Source organism: the organism of the source record quoted next, unplaced genomic scaffold (genome assembly GCF_019419815.1).
Source record: "Pyrus x bretschneideri cultivar Hongxiangsu unplaced genomic scaffold, Pyrus_bretschneideri_v1 Contig114, whole genome shotgun sequence".
NCBI classification, from domain to species: Eukaryota; Viridiplantae; Streptophyta; class Magnoliopsida; order Rosales; family Rosaceae; genus Pyrus; species Pyrus x bretschneideri.
Window position 1 is genome coordinate 122880 of NW_025999407.1, and position 6901 is coordinate 129780.

Below are 6901 nucleotides of genomic sequence, written 5' to 3' on the forward strand. Positions count from 1 at the left end.
CGTCTTCTGAAAAGCCGGGAGCTTTTGACAAAGTTGCACTCGCTTTCTGGAAAGCCGGGAGCTTTCGGCTTTGTCACCCACGTTTGTCGGCTAAAGTGTGCAGCTGATTTCTCGCCTTCCACGCGTCTTCTGAAAAGCCGGAAGCTTTTGACAAAGTGGCACACGCTTTCTGGAAAGCCTGGATTGCGTCTGAAGAGCTGGCGATCTTTACGCCGGAAAATCCGGCTTTGAAGAGTGGTGTCTCTTCATTTCTGAATCGGTGAATGCCTCTCCTTTAATAGAGGTGATCGATCACCTCTATCATGCACACTCTGAAAATTGCCCAGAAATCGTCTCCGGCTCGTCGAGATTTCACTCCATCCAACCCTTCTCTTTTAACTTCTTGAAAAATGGCTAGCTCATCTAACCCATCGAACATTTGCTTAGATTTGAGTCTAAGCAATGATCCGGTTGCGCCGCGTCAGGATAAGGTATGGTGCCCGTCTTTCTTATCTTCTCATGGCCCTCTTACAGGTGAGGACTCTGTGATGACGGATGCAACAACGGCTACGATAGTAGCTCGGAACCTCCTCACTCCCAAAGATAGTCAGTTGCTTTCAGGACGGTCCGATGAGTTGGCCGTTCAAGAGTCCTTGGCTCTTAGCGTTCAGTGCGCTGGCTCTGTGTCCAACATGGGCCAACGCCTTCTTGCTCGCTCCCGTCAGGTTGAATCCTTGATGGCGGAGGTGGAGAGTCTTAAGCAGGAGATCAAACAGCTTAAGTACGAGAACCGAAGTTTGCACGTGCTTGCCAATAATTATTCGACAGGCATGAAGAGGAAGCTTGATGAGCTTGATGACCGTCAAAGGCTTGCAGCTTTCTTCCAGAGGCACCTTTTTCCTGGGTCATCCAGCGTTCCACCAAGGATTGGGGCCTTGAATGATCTATCTTCGGTGCCTCCCGCTCCTATGCCTCTTACTCCGATGCCTTCTGCTCCGATGCCTCCTGCTCCGATGCCTCCTGCTCCGAGAGTGTTGCCACGTAGTGGGGCCTCACGTACACAACCCTTGTGAAGGCTCTATCTTTCTCTTTCTTTGTTAGATACAATTGTAATTTCTCGAAAAATCAATGAACAAGCTTTGTTTTATTCACTGTATTGGGTTGCCTCCCAAGTAGCGCTTTCTTTTACGTCTTGCAGCCGGACGAGACCTTCTTAGGCTCACTTAGGACCCATGACATGGAATTTATCTCTGAATGGGGGGTGATACTTGAGATGATCCGGTAATAGTTCAAATTCTAAAGTGGGTGCCTGGATCATTAACAACATATTAGTATAAAAGAAAATTGAAATTCGGGGAGGCGGCTTACCTGTGTGCTCCGACAAGAACTCAAGGATAAACACATCTTCTTTGAACGTTTCAGGGATTTTGCACTCGCCCAGATGTGGTGTGAGGATTGGTCCTTGTCTTGTGTCATAAAATTCAATTTCTTTGGGGTTGTTTGCCTCAAGTATATCCTCTTCTAGACATTCCCCAGTCACATCTTGCTCTTGATTCTTTGGAAAGGATTCGAAGATGCCTTTCTCACCCTCTTCTTCCTTGGATTGCATGATCCTGCAAGGAATAGGTATATTCAGTGGAATGGGGTTAGCAATAATTAACTTTGGAACAACCTTACCTGAATTGGATGGCGTAGAAGCAATAGGTGCCTGCGGCAAAGGTGTTTCCTCTTCCTCAATTAGCAGCTCCTCATCCACTTCTAGGCTATGTTTGGACATTTTTAGGTCAGCTCCAACCTTCATAGCATTTCCCAAAGTGATAGCATTATGGATTTCAAAATCTTCCTTCGAGTTTTCAATAGTTGAGTTGGAGAGTTCACTTTGCTCTTGAATTTGTTTCATGAACCCCATAATCTGCCCAATTTGCTCCTCCAATTTACCCAACTTCTTGTCTTGATTTTGTTTGTCCTTGTTTTGAGTTTGGACTTCCTGCGTCAAAGTAGTAAGTAATTGAAAAATCGTATCATTATCACTTGAATTACTTACATTGCTTTGGGCAGGTTGTGGTGGCTGCATAGGTGCTGTATAGAACTCCTCATATGGTTGCCAATATTCTCCTTGTTGAGCCTCCTCGACTTGGTTTTGTGAGCCCTGCACCGAAGAAATTAATTCATTAAGAGCTTGATTATAATCTATTGACAAACCTTGGTTTGGTTGGGCATATTGTATATGAGGTTGTGGTGGATGCATAGACGTTGAATAGAACTCCTCATAAGGCTGCCAATATCCTTCTTGTTGAATATGTTGAGGTTCCCACCACATAGAGTTTGAATGATCACTCCAATCCGAATTGTAAGTATTCGAAAACACGTCGTTCCTTGATTGATTATGATCAAATGTACCAACTCTTTGCATTTGGTACTCTTCCATAAGCTGTGACAAAAGGGAAGCACTATCAAGTGCCATGTCTTGCGTCTAAAATCAACAAAATAAAACTAAAAATATATATACACAAACGAAAATAAAACAATCCAAGAGATTAGCAAAGTTGCTAATCCCCGGCAACGGCCCCAAAATTTGATGCGAATTTTATACGCACACAAATTAAACCCTCTTTTTGTCAATTGTAGTAAGTACGTAAGTAGGGATCGTTCTGGACCGGGGATTAGGAGGGATTGTTAATCACTTGGATTTTGACTCAAAAACGTAAAAACAAAATAAAACACTATACTAAACTCGAAGAATGCAAAACTAAAAATAGGAAAGATTAAAACGAAGACTTCAACGAAATAAAGGGGGATTGGATTTGGACGAATTAAAACTAAAATGGAAACTTGGAAATAAAAACAGATTGTAAAGATGAATGTGATGGAATTGAATGGATGGGAAGCTAGCTAAGGGGTTCATCTCCACACATGTTACACTTGCATAATAAAAAGATTTCCAATTGCATTTCAATGAATTATGAAACTCATCACCCCGGGTTAATTAGGTCCGCTTAAATTAACCTTCAAATTTTCCTTATGTTATTGAATTGGATGATTGCATACGACAACCCAAAACATTCCCCACAAGTCCCCTACATGATTGCATAATAGAGATACAAGCAAGAATCATTACGCTCTATGAAAATTATAAGTGTTGACGAGGCATTCGTTACTATGATTGCATGAAACTTATGCCAAGAATTCGTTTAACGCGATTGTTTATAAGCAACCTCCACTACTTGTGAATATAAGTTCATAACTATTACGTGAAACTCACTTATATTCTAGCGTCATATTCATGCATGAAAATTAAGCGTGAACTCTCAATAAACATACATAAATAGGTTATCAATCAAATAGTTAAACAAATTGAATTCACAACTTATGAAACGCAATTAGAAGTAATCAAATCAAAACGCAAGCATAAACATATATTTCGAATCACCCCCTAGCTAAGGGGGGTTTAGTTCCTCATATGTACAAAACAAAGAGAATTGAAATTAAACATTGAAATCAAAGAAACGCCTAAACATTCCAACAACTCAAACTTGAATTGTATGAACGTTTAGGCCCTCTTATCTTCCTCTTTATTGTGGCACAAGTGAAGGAAGATTTGTGAAAAACATGTTCATTTAAGCAACATCAATAGCATGCAATTAACAATTAAAGGCGGAATCATGCTTGTATGCACTTAAAAACAAAACATTTACCCATGAAATTCAAAGCCTAGTAGATAGGTGAACCAAGACTCAACTCAAAACAAAGTGAGTTGAGAAATCAATACCTTTGTAGATTCCTCTTTGCATAAGCAAAGGCTAATCACCCAAAGAGAGGGCCTTCATTCCTTGCATCTTAGATCCATGGATTTGGATGGATGAAAAGGTTTCTCCAAGTTCCCAAAATTGAGAACCTCTAATTATTCATCACCAAGGCATAATGAAGAAGAAATGAGTGACCTTGGAGGAGTTTGATTGCTAGATGATCCCTCCAAGGTGGCCTAAATTTTAGAGAGAAATGAGAGCTTGTGTTCTCATCCTTTCCCCAAAAATTACCATATGTAAATTTTTAGGCTATAAAGTCCTTTATATAGTCCCTTCAAATAAGTGACCTAATGGACCAAAAGCCCTATTCTTCTAACATGGCAAGCCTATAGGGTTTATTGGGCTTTCAAGCCCTTTGTTTATTCAAGTTGTCATACAACTTGAGTTAATGGGCTTGACATTCAAATCCCATTGGGCCTTGCGGCCCAAAACTAACCCGAGGTCTTTAACGAACTTATTCGTTTGATTAATTAACATATTAATTAATCCTAGCCTTAGATAAATAATTAAACCATTTAATTATTCTTACTCATCTCCGTTGTTTCTTCAAACTCTACCTTACTCGGTGAACGATCCATTAGGTTCCTTTTAGCGAGGCAGTGGGCGATTAAAACTCTTTCTAATCGATTGTGAATTGAAACTTACTTTCAATTCTCCCGTTAGTGATAATACACTTTTAGGGCTTCCACAAACCATGGTTGACGCCTAGCAGCATGTCATGGTTACCCAAGCTAATCAGAAGAGGTGGAGAACCTATTCAGTTTAGGATTACAAATGCAATACGGTCTTTCTCTAATACAATACTCTTGACCACATTGTTTGGTTTGATAGTTTATTCATGTCTACTATCCAATGTAAATCTTGTACTTATATGATTATCTTGAATGTGATCTGGAACGCATTCCAACATCTCATTCATACTCTGGCCAGAGATTCTAAATCATATCATAGAGTATTCTCCCTCAAACAGTTTGAAGGTTAGAGATCCCTTGTTGCGCATTCACTTGCCTCCATGGCTAAGTGGCTTAACGCCAACGATGCCATGGACACCCTCATGATGGAGTGACTTTGACATAATCAAAGATTAAGGACCTAACCACAAGACAACTGTGATGCCTCAGGTCAAAAGACTAATTTGCATTATCCCAACCATGAGTTCTCATGTGACATGAATATGAAAACTCTTCGTTGATCGTGTTTAGTGAACTCATTCTCTATTGAGCACCTACGTACTTGTCTTGATGTCACACACACCAATGACTCGAGACTAGTCACTCTCCCTGAGAGAAGACATAGCACGTACTGATCTTAACGGACTGTTAATGCCCAATTGACAATCCTATGATCAGGAACGTTTAGGATGTGTCAACGAAAGAATGGTCTCATGAATCTAACTTCTTTAGATCGCATTCTTCCAATCACATATTCCTTGGACTTATCGTTTAAGCATATAACATTTATATGAGACGGCTCAAACAATAATGTTTGCCCTTAATATTAAACTAGATTAGTTTAACATGTGAAATGTCCATAAAGTATCATCATATGATTGGTTTTAGGGCACATTTCCAACAACAAGGTCTAAGGGATGTTGTTGGTGTGTTGAATGGATTGGGGAATTATGGAAATGGATGAGGAATGGTGTTTGGATTATAAGGGAATGGGGACTCACGGCTAGGAAGAAGTGGATGTGTTTGATTGGGCTAGAGGTTTTCCATGGCTCAAAGGATTTGTTTGATTGGGCTAGGCCCTTTGTTTTATGTCCCCAAAGAGCATACAAGGCTTCAATTTCGTCCATCCTCTTTGCTCCATGATTAAGCTATCCAATCCATGCCCAAAAGTGCCCCAAATAGCCTCAAAATGCACTTTCTTGCTCCCTAAGCCCTTAGAACCTGAAAACACACAAAAGAAGCATAAAGGACTAAAATAACTAGAGAAACATAACGTAAATACACGAGAACAAGCCATTTAAGTCGCATGAATATGCTCCTATCACTTATCCATTTGTTTGCCGCATGTGGACCATTCCTTGTAGGTTTAGGAGTTGCAATCCTTCCTCTACACCTATATCATGAGTCCTTATCCATTTAGGTCCAGAAATCTATCCTTTACCCCTTCTAGAAGTCTAAATTCTGCCAAAAAATACCTAGTTTCTAGAAGCCCTTAATTTCTGGCGAAAATTCCCTATCCCTTTCCCTTTTGGTTTCTATAAAAACTTAACCCTTTTTCCATAGGATTGTGCAATCCTTGTCCTTCACTAAGTGTGCATAATTAGCCTATATAAACAGCCAATGTCTCACCATTTAATCCATCCATTCACTCAATCATTCATTCATACTTTCAGCCATCAAACACCACAATTCACCCTACACCACCCTAGTGTCATAAGCAAGGAAGGAAGGAGAAGAAGACTTGTGCAATCTGCCATCCAAGGAGGGTTCGAAATCTGCCATTGGAGTGTGGAGCGTTTCTAGGTGTATTCTATCCTTAGTCTTAGTTCAATGTTTAAATTTAATTATCTTTGTTTAGCGAACATGAGGAACTAACTTCTTTTTAGTTAGAGGTGAATTCGAAGCCATGATTATATGTTTTATATGAATTGATTACGTCCGGTTATTATTTCTTAAGGCATGAATGTGATTTCCTTATCTAAGTTATTAAAACTGGTTTATGTATGTGGGTTGGGGGTTAACACTTAATTTGCATGCATGAATTTGATGCTAGAATATAATGGGGTTTCACATAACAGTTATTCACTTATATTCACAAGTAGTGGAGGTTGCTAGTCACAATCGCGTTAAGTAAATCCTTGGTATGAGTCTCATGCATTTCATAGTGATGAATGCCTTGACAATGCTTATAGTTTTCACAACACTTAATGACTTTTGATATGTATCTTTGTTATGCGTCTCATATAAAGAACTTGAAAAAGATAATTTGGTTTAGATGCGTATTCTATCTAATTCAATGAAATAAGGAAAACTTGAGGGTTAGTTGTGCAATGCAACTAATTTGGGGCGTTGTCATTCATAGTCTAAAGGAATAATAATTGGACATTGGTTTGTATGCATATATCATGTGTGGAGAAGGACCCTCTAACTAGCCTTTCACCCATT